This window comes from Protopterus annectens, chromosome 14.part0 (genome assembly GCF_019279795.1).
Source record: "Protopterus annectens isolate FY-2018-M chromosome 14.part0, PAN1.0, whole genome shotgun sequence".
In the NCBI taxonomy this organism is placed as follows: domain Eukaryota; kingdom Metazoa; phylum Chordata; order Ceratodontiformes; family Protopteridae; genus Protopterus; species Protopterus annectens.
The window spans coordinates 967,052,974-967,072,615 of record NC_056748.1 but is presented as its reverse complement, the minus strand read 5'-3'; positions in this window follow the sequence as shown (position 1 = coordinate 967,072,615).

Below are 19,642 nucleotides of genomic sequence, written 5' to 3'. Positions count from 1 at the left end.
GTGTCTGAGAGCAGAATTCTCACAATACACACGCCCCCTGCACTTCAGAATTGCCATTCGGCAATTTAAAATGAGCGAGAACGCCCGTAACACCCCCAACCAGTCAGGGTAAGAAATCTGGTCAAGCCATAAGGGACAATCATCCCTACCAAGCCAAAAGTTGATAGAATAACAGATTTAGCATAAGCACATAGCGCACACCTACAAACCCATCAGAGTAAGGAATGTGGACAAAACCATAATGGGCAATCATCCCACAGAGCTGAAAGTTGATAGAATAACAGGTTCAGCATTAGCATGGATATTCTGAAGGGTACAAATAAAAAAACACAACAAATAAATATTTTTTTAATACATGCAATAAAGTTTAAGTGTAGCTGCGGAGGTGTGCCTGTTGCTTAGCTATGCTTAACCCAGCTGAAACAGCACGATAAGTTAAAAAGCAGTAGACAGCCACCATATGCAGAAGTGCCACAGTGTAGTGGTTAATGTGTATGCCTTGCATGTAGTTATTCGTGGTTTGAGCCTCACCAAAGCCATTGCCATTTTGTATGTGTAAACATTAAACATTTTATTTTTTGCATATTTATGTAAGAAGTAACTGATTTTTCTCAACCAGAGTAGTGTATTAGGCCCAGATGTGAGGTATCAGTGTAATAAAGTAGTGAAACCCCCATATAAACACACGTGCCCCATACAATGTAGTGACACAAAAATAAATTAATCACAGCACATTGGGGGATGTCAGGGAAGGTAAATAAATCTAATATTATGTAATGAATGATGAATCAATCCCATACAGGTGGTAGACCAATATAATAAAACATAAGCAATGCTAAGCATTGCACAGCTATGTTGACCGGGTGTAAGCATTGTATACATATGAATACTGAGCAATGGATAGCCCAGCTAAGTAGATTTGCCCATTGGTAAGCAATGCTGAACCCGCATCTTAGCGAGAATACAGTTACAACTGGTTGTAGCTCTCCACTGTAGGCAGTATGGCAGGAGTTGGAGAGGGCATGCACTTCCAGGCACAGCACTGGGGCATACAGGAGTCCAAGGTCATGGTAGGACTCCTGGTAAAAAAACATGACAAGAGACTGCTGCAGGACCAGAACCAGGGCTCCCAATATAAAGTGGAAGCCTGGGAAAGTCTCGTCCTTATCTCACCAGTGCCACTAGTATCCCTCGGACTAGTGAGCAGGTCAGCACCACTATGCTGATTTGAAATGGAGGAAGAGGGGACTCTTGGAACAGTGGGTCCAAGAAGCAAGAGACAGGGGAGATGTCCCAGCAGTGTGTAAGTATTCATAGCAATAATTGTTTACCAAAGTCCAGCCTGTGTATGTGATGGATAGGTAAGCTAAGCTATGGGCAAACCTGCTTAGCTTAAGTTGGCATTGCTTCAAGATGCAGGTTCAGCCTTGCTTACCAATGGGCAAATCCACTTATTTTCACTACTGCTGCAGCTGAGCAGGCTGTGAACCAGGAAGCCCATGCCAACAGGTTGCAAAGGCTGCGTTGTGAGGCTGGTGAGTAACAATCTTGCTTGTAGTAATCATACCAAATAAATATAAAGGAGTAAAATGTCAGCTGGCACTATAAAAAATGTGTATGGTTTGTACTGAATAAACCAGACAATATGACAGTAATAGTCCCATATAGGTTATATTTAAATAAAAATGTAACTGCCTGGCAATAAAGTTCTAAATCCTGGACTGATTGTGTTTACTCTTGTATTGTATGGCCTCACATGTTGCATTCACCAAGATCTGGCATGTGAATAGTACTGTTGTGTCAACTGTTTCTCACACTGTGCTACATAAAAATATGTCTAGGAATGTCTGTATAAGAATGTTGTAATTACAAGGTCAGATTGCACAACCAAGAGAGACTTAGACAGAAAACACTGAAAGAAACAAATGCACTTTCTAAATAGCTCACTCTGATGAAACACATATTGTTGTATTTTTAGCACACACAGCCAAGGTTTGAATCTTAGGAGTGGTATTAAGCTGTATGCATAAGCAGAATTATTACTAGGAATCTGGGAATATGTGTAGAAACAGTCAGGTATTGTTAACAAACATTCCCTCCACAGGTCTACCAGGTAAGAGAAGTAGAATTTAGCTATAAGACAGTTGAAGTATACACTGTGTACAAACATACCACTGCCCAAACCAAGGCCATAGGGTATTGCAATAATACATGTAGAGTAATGATTAGAGGAATGATCATTAAAGTTGTGAGTACTGCAAGGATATACAAGTTGTTAATTCACACCCCCCCCCACCATATCTGCAACAATAATCTAAAGACACAAATCAATGGGTATGTTTTACACCAAACCTACTGTTGGGACATATGTGTTTCTATTAATGTTCCGTGTTGAAATACTATCATTGGTGGGCTGTTGCTATCAATGTAACTGCATTCCATTGTAATGGCCACTGCAGTTCCATATATGCATGTTTTCTGTTTGCTATGCAACTGTTCCATATCTGGTGTTTTGGGTTAATGGGAATATCTATGCATGCTGTTATAACTAATCCTGGATTGTGTTAACTATTACTAACCCACATATTTTCTAAAACTATATCACCATAGAATGTTTGGGAAGGCCGGTCCCAGCGGACCCACCTCTCCCACCTCATTTGGCCATTACACCGGGGCCCCAGCATGTCTGGAAACCACCCTGGGACCTCCTCGTCTGCTTGTCCTGCACCACCTTTGGGTGAAACCGCCTCAGGGTATGGGGCTCATCCCCTCAGGGAGTGGGCATGGACAGAATCCTGTCACCCGAAGCAGGGCCGAGGTTTGGTGCATAGCGAGCCATGAAAGGAGTTTAGAGATCTGCTACACCAGCTTGAGGGCCATGTGGTGCAATTAGAGGGTCAGCCTGCTCCTCCTGCTCATCTCCAAGCACAGCCACCTTCAGGGCCTTGAAAGTGCAGTGGTGACTGCCTGTGGGTGGGGACCTCAGTCCCACTGTTTCCATTTGGGGGCTCATGGTCTTCTGATTTCCAAACACCCCTCCCCGTCCAAGGTGTTTACCCCCCACAAGTGTCATATACTGCCCCTGCATGCTGTCTTGTCTGTCTTCCTACCCAACCTTCCTCCTCAAATATATCTACTATCCTTCCCCAACATCCCACTCTCACTTTAAAAAAAAAGGGCAATCTGTACCCCCCAAAAAACTTTTGCCCTATACATAGCTGTCTATTTTGCACACATGTCCTCTGGACACATGTACTCTGGTCTAACTGGCTTCACAACACATTATTGTTGTCCGCACCCCTCTCTCAGGGGGTTCAGTGTCCAAATATACCTCCAAATTCAGTATATATCTGCAGCTGTTGCTGTAGAAGAAATGGACAGCTATGGTCCTTTCCTACACCATCCCTAGCTACTTTCCCTATTGTCTTTCCCTCTGTGTGCCCCCTTTTTCACCACTTTCATATCACCCCTTTTTTCTTTTCTTTTCTTTTAAAGAAATAAGCATGGGGGTAAGCAGGAGTAAGCTGTTTCAAACAGTAGTAAGCTGGATTAAGCCTGTTTGCGTGGTGCAAGGCAATGCTACACAGATTAAGCACTTTTCAGGCTGTCTGTAAGCCTATTTAACCTGAAGTTAGCATTGCTTACCACTGAACAAACCCACGCAAACCTGCTTACAACTGCTTAAAAGTGCCTTAATCACTCTGTATCTAACAGCCCTTGCTCTCCCAGCAACAAAATACTCAGCCCTTGCACGTCTCAAACCCAGGACCCTGCACACCATAGCAAGTTACCACTAAGACATCTGAGCTGTAGATATGTGTGATGTTTTCTCAAGCATATCATGCAGCACAGCCATTCAACAATAGGGAAAATATATTTATATATGTATATATACATATACATTTATGTCTACATATATATATATATATATATATATATATATATATATATATACATTTATGTCTACATATATATATATATATATATATATATATATATATATATATATATATATATATATGTAGTGCATTTAGACATCAGATCCACACTCTGAACCTCTTACTGCAAAACATCTGACCAAAGGCACTGGGCCCAAAATAGGGATGTCTTGTAATTATTGCCATTATCCCTTCCTCCACAACGGAACTGTTCTGCCTTGCAACAAAATAACCAGCACTTGAAAGTCTTGAACACAGGACTCTGCACAACATAGCCACAACAAGTTGCCACTAAGCCATCTCAGCTGTAAGATGTTGGGATGATTTCTCTAACATATCATGCAAAACAGTCAGTCTGCAATATGGAATGTACAATGTGGAAGCACTAAACATTCTAATGATACATATAAACACACACACACACACACATGCGCGCACACACAAACACACACACACACACACACACACACACACACACACACACACACACACACACACACACACACACACACACACATATATATACATGGATATATAAATATATAAATACTTATAGATACATATAAAGAGAGTATAAATAGAGGGTGGACAGAATATCAAACAGCCATTATTCCTACAGATGCCACCTTTTCAAATGACCAGTGTCTGATTCTTTCCTACAAATGAAAATTATTGCATGAAACATATACACACACACAATGCAAAGGACATGACACCACACACTTTGCATGCATATAAATGTTTATCTGTGTACTATTTCAGTTGTTTATGCCATTTCTTAAAGGATTTATGTGTTTGAAATACATAATAACTGATTAATGCAACTCTCAAAGAAAACATACGATATAGTAATCTGCAAAACATAACATACTTTGCTGTCTAGGCTAAAGCCTTCAAGTAGTACAACAGTAAAAAACACACTGGCCTTGAAGATAAGAATCAATCAAGACTTAATTACAGATGTAGTTCAGCAGCCTCCAATTACACTCTGCAGTCAGCCTCTGGGGGAAAAGTATTAGTTGTCACAATGTAAAGGTATTTGTTACATAACAATGCTTAACTTAAAATGTCCCTATCACACTGACAAACAGAACTTTGTGCTATATCTCTATATGTAAGCTATATCTCACCACTGTCCCCATGGTGAAACATATGAAAATATACAGCCATATACCTTAATGTTTCTTATTACTGATATTCCTCACATGTTGTAACAGCCTAGGTTAAAAACATTTAATACCCCTCCCCCATAAAATGTCTTACAAGGGCATTTAACAGTATTCTCTATACACTGACCTCCAGACTGTATAGGGTCGCACATGTTTTGTCCAGCTGTAGCCCTTATATATATATATATATATATATATATATATATATATATATATAGAGAGAGAGAGAGAGAGAGACCCTACCCCACAACTTGTGTGAGAGTTCACTACATTACTGGAATAAATGCAGGAATGTCAGCACTAAATAATGATAGACCATTACCTATCAACCTCTTACTACATGACATCTGGACAAAGCCTGGTATATAGGTGAAGGACAGAGGCTGAAACACAGGGCCATATTTGAAATATTGCTGTTATACACTGTGAAAGTTGTTGCTGTTACAGGATTGTTTGCAACATACCCTTAATCAGGAATATGAAGTCAGAAACACAAATGGATGTTGTCATGTACTGATAGCAATCAACGGAGAGAATACCACTGATATGTCAAGGACAAGACCTGTGTGGGGAACAGACAAAACATAACAGCCAATCCTCTTGCCATCATGTGGATAGGCCCACAGCTGAGAGCTATGCAGACCGACTGCATTCCATGCAGAACTAGCATGTACACACAAACCCTGTAAAACTATCAGTATTCAATGCAAATAACAGCAATACTTGCAGACTGTCCCTAGCTCTGGTACCTTATACAAACATGTAGTTGGCCTGTGTCCACAAGTCCTATTGTAAGAGGTATTCTTACCTGCTGTCTGTAACACTGCTTCCCCCACACATGAAGGATATCTTCCATACAGGAAAGGTAAAGGGACAATGCCCACATGATGTAGTTATTTATAGTAGTGGATTGCTATGACATTGGCTATTGGAAGAACTACACAGTTGTCTGCATGCAATTAGCAAGTGGGGAACAGCAACTGGTGCAGAGGCCATCACCTGAACATGAGCATCACCTACAAAAGCCATGCTTCAACCTATTAAAACAAGTTTGATCCCAGTAGTGGAGATAGAGATAGAGAGAGAGAGAGAGAGAGGCCGAACAAAAAAAAAAAAAAATAAACAAAACCTCAAAATAAGAAACAAGAAGACATCCTATACACAGAAGGAACCTGAAGATAAACCAGGTATGTGAAACATGTAAGCATGTAATTGAATGTAGTACTTGGTCTGTAATAATGGGATAGATGATCATGAAAGATGTATATGTGCCATCAGTACTTGCTGTAATGATGTCATGCTGAAAAAATGCTATGGAAATAGCACCTGTCTCTGTCTGCAGTGGGCCATACCTGCCAGCTGTGCAGATCTTCACAAAATGTCAAGAATTAGCCATCATAGTGTTTGTTCTGTTCCTCCAAACATCTATATTAGTCTGGCAAATAGCTGGAGGTGGAAGTAATGAAGTCATGACAGACACATGAGTTTCAGACCCCACCACCTTCAGAATAGTCATGGTAATGTGAAATGTATCATGCTACAAACTTCATAGGTTTGTAATAGGCATATATACGATCTGTCCCTAATGTTAAGCTTTGTCCACATGTGATGCTCTAAGAGGTGGATAGGTTGGGTCACAGCTGAGGAGCCTGACACACCCTGGGAAAGGACAGCTCACATATGGCAAACACTAGAGTGTCTGTCAAACAGTTGTGTCTGTGCCACTGCTAGGCCAGTTAATGTGCTGTTGCCCATATCCATGTTACCTGCGAATATGAGTATTATACATGTTTGTATTGTAAATCTAGGATACCTATATAGGGCATGCGCATAGAAAAGCACTGTTGCACATGTGTGTGTTAAACTGCATGTGATATATTGAATTAATAACATTCAACTGTACAGTGTTCTTCTGGACAAAGTTCACATTTGTGACAGATAGCTGTAGTCACTTACACATATACTTGTTTTATGGCAGCTATATTGATACTTTATCAAAATTGACTTCCCTGTTTTGTCTCCCAGTGAGGTGGACCAATGACCAGATGTCCTGGTATAACAGGTTGAGATGTAAGACTGAGCTGCAAGACTGCAAATACAGTGTGCCACAATGACATAGAACACAAATGTTTACCAGGTATCCCCTGAGCATGTGTATGTATGCATATGTTCAGCTGAAAGGCACAGAAGTAATGACATGGGTCACAAGCAGTCCAGAAAATAGGATGTGCATGTTGCACATGTGTGTAATATCACTGTCACTGCATACAACAAAATAAAATGTGTACTGCTACTGATTGTTACATTGCCATGACACTGATATGGGTGCTACAGTAGGCATGCTTATCACTTAGTAATCAGAGAAGTGTACTACTGTCCATGCCTACCACTATCAGCTATATCAACACCCATATGCACTGGATATCAAAGTGTACATACCCCTGTTGGAATGCCAGATATGTGTGCTGTATGCCAATGAGACCACAGAAAGTCATGTCAAAACATTTCTCACTTTAAATGTGACCCATAACCTGTACAATTCTATTGAAAAAGAAACAAAGCTGTTTCATGGAAGGTGAGCAACCATTGCCAAGTGAAGATGTGCTATGATGTTAGAGTACAAACCAAGAGAAATTAATGCTGTAATCATCTCAGCAGGTGTTTACACAACATATCAGTGTAAGGGTGTGCACACACATTCAACTGGCTTACTGTACTAAGTATTAATTCCCATATGTTTCCACTCGACAGGTTTTTATGTTCCCTATTGGACTGAGCAGGTTATAGGACACATCACAGGTGGGGATTGTGTCATGTTCCAAATGCACAAGTACCATGCATTGTAACAGGGGTGTGTACACTTCATATCCACTGTAGCTATATGAAATCAGCAGTACCTTACCCGTGCAACCATCCTGCACCAATGATAGGGTAATCCCCCTTGGTGGACAGCACCAAGACACAAAGCACATAATAGGTTGCTATAGTGACTGTACAAGAACACATAGGTGCAGACCACAACTTGGAAGCAAGTGCACCTCTATCTGAGCAAGCATGTAGGTTCACAGGTGACTTCCTGTAAGGCTGACTATGACTAGAAATCAGACATATCCAAACCACCAAGGCCAATTGCAACCATGTCTACACATATGTATGCAGTTTCAGAGCCAGTAACACAAGTCAACCTATACTGGGGGTAAAGCACACCTCATACACACATGCCATGGATACAGGCAACCTGCATCAGACAGGATAGGCAGGAACAGTGGCACCCTGTCCACAACATTATTACAGGGGGATATACACATCACCCACACTCCTGCCTGCATCAGTGGTGAGCATGAACATAATGCCGACTGATTGCACCAACAGCAAGCCTCCATGGGCCATGAGAACATCACAATTTGCCTCCTACATGAACACAGGCATGTGCTCACAGTTCCATCACACACTACAGTCAAACACACACATGCCACCATCCACACACCATCCACATGGAAGATGGCCACTGTCATCCTCTACACAGAAATGAATGGTGAATAGCGGATTATGCCATTAACTGTCCTACATTGGGAGAACTGAACACATCAGGGCCAGGACTGTAATGCAAAATGTCAAAGCCATGATAGCTTACAGTGTTATGGCATAGTCTGAACTATTTGCAAGTAATATCCACTGTTGATGTGCACGTGAACAACCCTATGAGGTCCTGTGACCTTTTTTCCTGTTTATGTGTTCCAGGTACAATGTCCCGGAAACATTTGCCTGCACTCACAAACCTGGAAAATGATGCAATCATCCAGTACATCATCATGCATCATGCCATTCTCTTCAGCCACACGGCCCAGGATCTGCAGGAGAGGACTGCCCTGTGGAACAAGCTCATCCACAGAGTAAACGATGTTGGCATGCACAACTGAAATTATGAGCAGGTGCGGCATCGATGGACCAATCTGATCCGCCACACCCATCAGCGTGCTGCTGCAGTTAGGAGAGACCAGCTAGCCACAGGAGGGGGTCATGCCATCCAGCACCCACTGACACATGCTGAGGAGCTCCTCGCCAGCCTTGGGGCACCCGCCCACCAGCCAAGCCAGCAGGCTGAAGACAGCATTGTGGAGATGGGTGCCACCCACACAATGGATGAGGAGCATGCAGATAAGGCCCTATGGAACATTACTAGACCACTGTTGCTTATCCAATTTCATCTGTAAAGTATCTACATGCATATGTCAGATAAGATAGTCTGTTGCTGCAGTGTAGTAATTAATGGATGTGCATAATCTCTAGTATTGTGGGTTTGTACTGTTGATGTGTTGAAATGCTGCTCCCACCCTGTACCAATGCCACAGGTGTCTTACTTCTGTCTCACAACTATTTAGGTCCCACTGGTATGCAACTGGGGCAGCAGCCTGTAGCTGGTGAGTATGGAGTTGTTTTGTTCAGGTTTGCCAATACACGGGCCATGTTATGGCCATGCTATTTGCCATGCACACATTTGGCACACCTACCCATAGTGCATGGTGTACATGTTCACTTATTGTTGGTGTTAACTGCACTGCATCACAGTGGTCACCATGGTGGCATATCTGAAGGGTATGTAAGAGTCCTGCAGTATACCTAACAACCTCTCAGTGCAAGATGTGTGGACAGAGATGAACATAATGGTGGGATAAATGGCCTACAGTAGGGACATGTCTGAAACATTACCCTTATGCAGTGGCTACAACAGTGTATACACCACTATTACAATGGCAACTGTTCCTGATATAAACAACAGCAAATCACAATACCAGATTCCACACCTTATTTTATTCTTATTTATTTTGTATTTATTTTACATTTGTTAGTAGGAAAGTCTGACTGGACACATGTCCTTTTTCAGCAGAGGCCTGGGAAGAAAAGCTCTAGAAACAACAGTACAATACAGTACAACAGTACAATACAAACAAGAAACAACAAATAAATGCAAGTAACACTTATAATGTTTGAAATGTTTCCAGGAAAAATTATGATCTGTTACATATTTACATTTAATATATTTAAATATAATCTTAGGAATAAACAATGAATAAGAGAGCAGTCTAAAGATATAGATGTAGGAGGTATACTATTTCTGTTTGACTAGGGTATTCCTCTCTAGAGAATTGTGATAGGTAGTGAGATTAGTCGAGGAATTGACAAGCAGCAGGTGTAGATGGACATTTGGACCTTATCCAGGGGTTGTGCATGGGCAGATCCATTTCCTAAGTAGATAGTTTTTTAGGGCTGCTTTAAATGTTGTAATTGATGATATGGAGGTAAGATTGGATGGTAGTGCCTTCTAGAGTTTACCTATATAGTTAGAGTAGAGGAAACCAGCTGCTTGGTTTTTGGCCATATGAGTTTGGATGTTGTTTCTGGTGGAGGATCGAAGTGGTCTATTAGTAGCATAGGATTGCAGAAGAGTTTGTTGGGCAGGTATTTTATCTGGCTCTGAAAGAATTTTGTGGGCCATAGAGAGTTGTATATAGTGTAGGAGTTCTGGAATTCTAGCCAATTTAGCTGCTTGAGTGCTAGACAGTGATGTGATCTAGCTGAGGAATTAGTGGCAAATCCTGATATTTTATTGTAGCAGATTTCAAGTTTTTGCAGTTCAGATTTCTTAAGATTAGTGAGAATGGGAGCTGCATATAATAAGGTGGAGAGTAAGTGTGTTTGGGCTATGGCTTTTCTGGTATTACTTGTAAAGAAGTGTTTATTCCTATATAAGGTACCAAGTTTTTTATGTACCTTTTTAATTGTCGGAGATATGTGAATATCATATCTAAGTTTGTGGTCAATTTCAACTCTGAGTAGCTTAGTGTGCTGTGACAGGGTTATTCAGGTTTTGTTGTGGGAGGTAATGTGGAAACAGTTAGGGGTGGGGGTAGTTTTGGTAGGGGAGAATACTAACAGTTTGTTTTTTTGGGGGTTTAAGATTAACTTAGAATTAGTTAGCCAGGTCTCTACATCTTGAAAGGCTTTATGGGCAAGTGTTTGCAGTTCTGAGAGTGAGGGTGCAGAACATATCACAGTTGAATCATCTGCATATTGGATGAGAGATGCATGAGAGGTTGCAAGTTGGAGACTGTTAGTAAATATGGAGAAAAGGACCGGGCCTAATATGGAGCCTTGGGGGACACCAAGTTCGACTGGTAACAAGGGTGATAGGGTTTGTTGCCATGAGACAGCTTGTTGACAGCCTGTGAGATAGTCTTTGAACCATGCAAGGGTGGAATTACTGAATTGGAGGTCTGAGAGGGTGCTGAGAAGGTGGGTATGGGAGACCATGTCAAAAGCTTTTGATAGATCTAAGAAGATGGAAGAAACAAAGTGATTATTACTTCTGTGGAGATTTATGGTGTTAGTAAAGGACAAAAGAGCAGTAGTAGTGCTATGGAATGGCCTAAAACCATGTTGGGTATTGGTTAGAAGTTTGTTATTTAGTAGGGAGTTGGTTACTTGTTTATGAATAACGTTTTCTAGAATTCTGGAGAGTGGTGACAGTATAGCAATTGGTCTATAGTTGTTTAGCTCAGTTGATTGACCACCCTTATGAAGGGGAATGATATACGTGGTTTTCCAGATGGACGGGACTTGGTGCTCAGCTATTGATCTGTTGATTAGTATAGATATGGGGTATGCTGTCATATCTGCTGTTAGTTTTAAATATTCTGTGGGTAGACCATCTGCAGCTAGTGTAGTGTGCTTTAGCATTTTCAGGAGTTTTTTGATAGCATTGGTCGGAACTGGTTGTAGTGAGAAGGTTGATGTGGTATTAGGTGTAAGGAGGAAGGGTTTATTTGTTAATGATGTTTGATTTTTAGCTAGTTCAAGGATGGTTTCTGTAAAATATTTGTTAAACTGGGTGGCTATGTTTTCTGAGTTGATGGAGGGGGGTTCCTATTTTCCTATGGTTAAGGATATTATTTATTGCAGACCAGAATTTTTGTGGGTTTTTAGGTTCATAGGTTCATAGATTAGTACTAGGCTAATTGCCCTTGCGAGCCATTTTAAGCCTAGCCAATTATCCTCTGTGAGATTCAAACTGAGTACCTTGTGTTTGTAAGGCAAACACCTTAACCATTAGGCCACCCTCCCAACCTGTGATGCTTGGCTTGTATTTCTGTATAGTAGTTGATTTTGTCAGTTTTAATCTGTTTTTTTAGTTTTATTCCTAAGTTCTCGATAGGTTTGGTATGAGAGTTTTTACAACCTGTAATGTGATCCTAACATGAGCAATGAATGTGTAATATGGAATCCTATGTTAGGACAACAAATATGGGGAATACATACCTTAACAAACACTGGAAGCATATGTGTGCACACACTCCAAATAACATATTGTGGAAGCAGCTTGTGATGTACTGACACCTTTCATCAAGTACAGGGCCTCAATGTCACACCAAGTCATGGTCTGCTGTCCAAGAAGTATGTCCATGACATTTGCCCACTCACCTACAACAGAGGCAGCCATAGCTTGCACACATCTTACAAACCATGAATGGATCCCATATCCGAAAGGTAGCACTCAGGAGTGGGAAAAGTAGCCTTACCTCACCATTGCATATACCATGGCAAACAGTGCAGACAGTCATGTATGTGTGTATGAAGTATGGGACAACACTGATGTAGAAAATAAACAGATGCCCATCCAAAACAGATGAGAAAACATGTTGCAAACTGGTCATGGAGGCCACCCAGAAACATGCAGCAACACTGAGGGACTTGCAGTAATGTCTAGCAAGTATGCCCTGTGCAGTACCTGTGTCAACAATTGCCTGGATTCTGCATAAGTGTGGCCTATGGGTTAGTGTAATAAGACAGAAGAGTTGTCCCACATGACACATCATCCAGGGCTCTCTACAGGTAGCATAAGCATAACATCAGGTCTCCCAAAGGCATGTGTTGCAATGTGTAATGGTGTCATGAGACCAAGGCTCAAACCTACAGACAGTATTCATAAAGATACGTGTGGTGCACAAGCAACACCTCACCCCACCTCAGGGCCACCATCCCCAGTATTTAGCTTGCTGGTGCCAGTGTACACCTTTAGGTTTGCTGTTCATTAGCTGGAACTAGGCCAATACATATGGTGTTTGGAATTTTGAACACTGCAAAATAACACTCATGTGTGGCCCATAGTTGTCAAGCATCTGCAATAAGGCTGAGGATGGGGAGGGGTGTTGGCCTGAAACACAACAGTGAACTGAAGCATACATCCAAAGCTTGCTAAGAATTGCTGTATCTAAGCACAGTGGAGGTTATGAATTATGCCAGACATAACCCTGACTCAACAGCAATAGTAAAGCAACTGTGTGACCTCCAAGGGCTGTGCACATGCACCTTGCCATCTGGAAGAGTTGGGGGACATTTGTAGGGCAGAGCGACCAAATAATGGCAAGTGAAGATGGGCCATGCTAGTATACCCCTTCCAGGAATAATAACTACTGTAGTTCACTTAACAGGTGCTTCAACAAACCATTGTGTTAAGGGTGTGCACACTTATGCAAACCACATATTGTATGCATCTCATTCAGCATCTGCATGACGAACACATTTGTTTGATACTGCATTGGATTGCACAGGTCACATGTTACATATCAGGTGTGTGTAATGTTAACAAATGCAGTATTGTGGCCCCACTGCATATCATAGAAGAGGCTGGCATGTCCCCAAGGATGTGTACACTCCTCATATCCACATTAAGCTTTGAAGGTTGTCAGTGTAACCAGATTTTATTGCACATACATGCACTGCAGATGAGATCTGCAAATCAAAGGACAGGCATTAATTACTGACATCAATCCTCATATCATCCCAGGTATGTGTCAGACAATCACATAGGGGCTGTGAGCAACAGAGCAAACATAACTGCCACACATATACACATTCAGCAATGGTGTGTACATTTGTGAGGTATGATGCACAGTACATGCCAGTGTGCTCTACAGGTGCACAGCAATACTGTGTACATGGGTGCAGTGTGTTCCAGGGGAAGGGGCATCACCTACTAACATAACTCATGCATCACAGAGATGGATAATGTTGGTAACAAGGATTGAGTATGGCTGCAGTACATGCTGTTGAGTGCCATATGTCATGCATGTTGACTGTTGGGTAATGAGAGGTTTCTGTAATATCTTTGTGCCACCTCACATGTAAGTGTGTGTGTGTGTGTGTGTGTGTGTGTGTGTGTGTGTGTGTGTGTGTGTGTGTGTGTGTGTGTGTGTGTGCATGTGTGTGTGTGTGTGTGTGTGTGTGTGTGTGTGTGTGTGTGTGTGTGTGTGTGTAGAAGTAAACCATAACATACAGGTCTTAATTTACATCTCTTGTCTGCCCCTCACAGGTGGCGAGGTGGGTCAGGGTCCCTCCTGCAGGCAAACTGATTTTAGTAAAAATAAAAACAAAAGTGGCTGCACACAGCAGGAAATTATTGCAGAAGAAATTTACAGCAACAAGTAAGCACTTTCGTGAATAACATTCGCTTTTTCAGACAGTTTAAAAGACAAAAATAGCACATTGAACCAATCATGCTGCAAATAAAGGCTAATTACTTTAACTTACAAATTCTTGAGTGAGACATGTTTTAGAGGTGTATTTTCTTGTATTAGTTTTATTATTGTGCTGCTTTTATACTTAACTGGAATTTATGAGCAATTAGTATAGCTTACCATCCCCATGATTCATGAAGCTTGCGCCAGGCGCCGGAGTAGCGTCGACGATCTAGCGCCAAATATGGCCGCCGAGCGATTCAGGTACGATCTGTTTCCATGTGCACTACCAGTGTACGCCAGAGCTGCGCAACCCCCGGCGCATGTATGCTGATTACCCCATGCGCAGCAGTGTAGCATGCAAATGAAGGTATATAGCGATTCATGAAGTGGTGCAGGCATAGCATAAGCATGAAGAAATGTAAGCCAAAAAAATGGTTTACATTTTTTCAAACATAAAATCGGAGCCATGAAAGTGGACCAAACTTACGTATTATAATGTTAATATATGCACAACACATAAAAAATAACATTTAATGTCATGGCCACACTAACGCAAAGTAAAACCGCAGTGCAACTGTGTGCAAACGGGATCAGAAGGAAAATATATTTAGATGTCATAAAACTGCAATGTAACACAATTCATGGATTCCCCATAATAGTCAATGGCATGCATTCTACACCACAACCATGGAGCAAGGGTTTCTAAGGGTCTGTGACAGTGTTCTGCTCGGTAACTAGGAATTAGTAGTCAATGCCATGCAAATGAGTCAAGTAATACTGAATCGCAAACGTCCCACCGGCGTAAGGATGTACCACATGGCATAGCGGTACAACACCGAGGAGTGGCCTGGAGGTAAACATGACATCAAGAGAGGGGTGCGCCACCGTAGCTGTAAGCACATTGGATCATTGCTAATCCGGGTTGCCTGTTGCTAAGCAAAGCCGCAGGATAGGGGTGTGGAAGTAGCCATAGCTTTGCTTAGCTGAGAGCACACAAGGTAACCAAAAGTGCATGTGAACGTGGATGAAAACTCGCTCGAAACCCGGTAAACGGCTGTGCACTGCGTGCACCACAGCTGAAACAGGAAGGATACAGGAAGACAATAAGGAAATGCTGCAGCATGGTAATTGGAGCACAAATGAGTAATTAACACCTAGGAACTCACAGTGGGCCATTGACAACAGCTAACAAGGCTGCTAGCAGCTACCTGCAGAACAGGAAAGCAGAGGTGCCGTACAGCAAAGAAATGAGAACTGTCACAGTAGAACAAAGCAAACGTGCAGTAGATCAGCTACATAACACATTTCCCAACACAATCCTGGGTTGTGAAAGTACAAAACAAGAAAGCTGGCAGCTGGATGCATGCCTGACAATGGGAGAGGAATCGAGTTGAAAAGTGAAGTAAAGGGCAATAGATGAATCATGGCAGCCAAGTGTAAGTCAACACCAAAGGCCCCACAATAGCAGTACCTGCTGTAAAACCAATAATTAAGATACCCCACAGCTGGAATTGCACAAACACACCCTATTACATCAGCATCATCCATTGCACAATAGTATAAGATGTGAAAGCCCCACACAGACACTTGTGTATTCCCAGATACTCTGCACCATTGGTGTATACAGACGGGGAACTTTTAATATGTACATGTTAGGGGTCACCATAGCTGTGATTCACCAGCATGTGTTGGAGACTGACGGTGGTGTGGAGGATGATGCTGACAACCATCTCAGGCTCTGGAGGAAGAGAAGAGTGTTCAGACCTAGGGTAACCTACCAGGGGCTACATGATCTGGAGATAGTACAGCATTACAGGGTGGACAAGGACATCATACAGCAACTTGTTGAGCTGTGCCGGCCATGCCTCAGAGCCAGAAGTAACAGAGGGGAACCCATCCCAGTGGACACGAAGGTATGTGTAAGCTTGAGAATACTAGCCACAGGTCCCTTCCAAAGGCCAACTGGGAATATCATGGGGCTCTCACGGGCGTCAGCATCCAAGGTACTCCGTCACTTCCTGGATGCCATGTTACCACATGCCAATGAGCACATATACTTCCACCAAACGCAGGAGGAGTTGACCAGCAATATGCGTCTCTTCCACCATGTGGCAGACTACCCGGAGGTACTGGGTGCAATAGACTGCACGCACATACATATCAAGTCACCACCCGGTGAGCAGGGTAGGTGCTACATAAACTGCAAGGGATGCCCCTCCATCAACTGCCAGGTCATGTGCAATGCCCAGGGCATTATTATGGATGTGTGTGCTGGCAGCCCTGGCAGCTATCACGACTCCCACATCTGGCATGCCCCACAGCTGTATCAGGTATTTTCCAGGGGGGACATCCCATATGGTCACCTGGTGGGGGATGCTGGCTATGCACTGGAACCATGGATGATGACTTCCATCAGAAATGCACACACAGCCACACAAGAACGTCATAATGAGGCACACGCAGACACCATTGTCATCGTAGAGCACGTGTTTGTGATGCTGAAATCACGGTTCCGTTGCTTGGACATTTCTGGTGTTGCCTTGCAATACTCTCCAGGCACGTGTGCCTACATCTTCATAGTATGTGCCATGCTACACAATACGATCCTGCGGAAACAGCTGCAGCAAGGACAGAATGGTGAAGGCCCTCACAGCCCACCACCATTGCCAAGGGCCCCACAGGCACAGAGGGACTCAGACAATGAACACCCTGTGCTAGCCCCAGTAGGCAGATGGAGGAGTGCCCAGTATGCCCATGCCCTGGCAAAGAGGGAATGTATAGCACACACACTGACAGTGTAGGCACTCATGGACTGACAGCCTTCTCCACCTGCACACACAGCAAACATGGATGGCACACACACATGACCACCTGTAAATTGTCATGTATAGGTGATCTACTGTGTGCATCCTACATAGGTAGCCCTCAACTATTGTACACACAACCGCCACTGGCACAAGGTAAGTCAATACCTGAACAGTAATTTAAACTATCAGAATGTGTCCATACTGTATGTAGAGGTTCTAACTGCCCGAGGCCACTCATAAGCATAGGCAAAAAGTGTCTACTGTCACCACCCCATCGATTAACTAACTGTCCCTCTGTGGAGCAGAGCCAATTGTGGGATCCCTGGGGTGTATCCACTGTTCCCCACCCACTCTGCAAGGATTCCCTGGAGTGTTAGTGAGGGGTTTTGTATAATGTAATCAGGGATGTAGTTCCAAATAATGGAGAGTTTCCCTGACAGGAATCTTCTCAGATGTTTACATGTTACATAGTATACCTTAAACACTGCTTGCATATATAGGTAGTATTCCACAGAATAATAAACATGTGGAACACACAACCGCTGAAATCACCCTTGCACCACCAGTGCCTGCTCTGAAAGGTAAAATACCACTGCCAGGATTAGAACACGCGACTATGTACACAATATTCACAATAACATACCACTAAGCTACCTGAGATATACCAATGGCAGTTGTGTATACTGACAGGATAAAACACAAAAGGTAGGAATGTGTGGAAATAGGACAAACCGGCATGTACCCAATGAAAGGTGTATGTTTTATATGTATATATGTATATATATATATATATATATATATATATATATATATATATATATATATATATATATATACACACACACACACACACACACACACACACACACACACACACACACACACACACACATATATATATATATATATATAGAGAGAGAGAGAGAGAGAGAGAGAGAGATATATGTCGATATATGGGGATATACATATATATGTAGATATATAAAGAGGTAAACAACATCTACATAACCATGGAGGTACATATAAATGGGATACCTACCACATACTGACTGCTTGACATGCCGAAGCGCGTAATCCCGAGGCTTAAGGTCCGAAAGAACACAGTACCGAAAGACCAGATGCGCAAGGTTTAAAATCACGATGTTAAGGGACAGTTAGTCAGTGCTTTTGGTGTTGCGGTTCAGGTAGGTTACTGTGTGTAAGTGTGTGTTCTGAGTGTGGTGTGTTTTCCTGGGGGACTGTAATGTGTAGGTGTGGGTTAGCTTTGTGCATCTGTTTGCACGATCTAGGAGGTAGAATATTAAATTAGGGGGGTGTGGGGGGAGCAGACACTTACATGGGGGGTGTAGGGGGGCTTGCCCACCTGCTCATACGTAGTGTAGGATGGTTTGTTTGGATGTGGTGGGTAGCAGTGTGTCTGTGTGTGCATGTGTGTGTTCCATGTTCATGTTACTTTCGCGAGTTACTGTCGCTGTCGGTAATGTGGGGTATGGGAGCCTGGGCCCGGTACTGTGGGCATCGGAACTGTGTGGTTTCAGGATTCCATAGGTATCCCGTATACAGCTGTTGAAGTGTTCATATATGAGTATAACATGGACCATAGCAATCACACATTCCACCACGACCAACCTTTATGAACAAAGCATATGGAGAGTATATGCCTATACACTATTACAAATATGTGCTATGGACATGAGCCAGTGATAGGGTTACCAACTTTCCCACTTTGCGAGGGATAGTCCCTCTTTGGGCGGTTGTGTCCTGACCAAATATATTAAACGTGGCAAATGTCCTGAGATTGTAGGACATAATTATGTCTCTTATGTAATGTAATAGTTACATACAATAGTTCTTTCTGTATCTAAAATACCTACATGTTACAAGAAACAGAATAAGCAACTAAACTGCTACAAGAATAAGCTTATATTTAGGCAAGAAAAGAAAGTTCTATCCCTTGTATTGACCATGGGTTTGTGCCGGCCTGTAAAATCTGATGTGTGTCCCGAAAATGCCCCACTATGGCCATATGAAAAGGTGGCAACCCTAGCCAAAGAGGGTGAGGCACCAACACAGCTACAATGACTGCAAATACCTATGACAGAAATACACAGCTTTCATGTAGCAGCACTTTATTACATTCTGATGTATTGCCAAAAGGATTCAAGGACTAACATCACCTGCATGCTATACAAGAACCACTTAACAGTGCC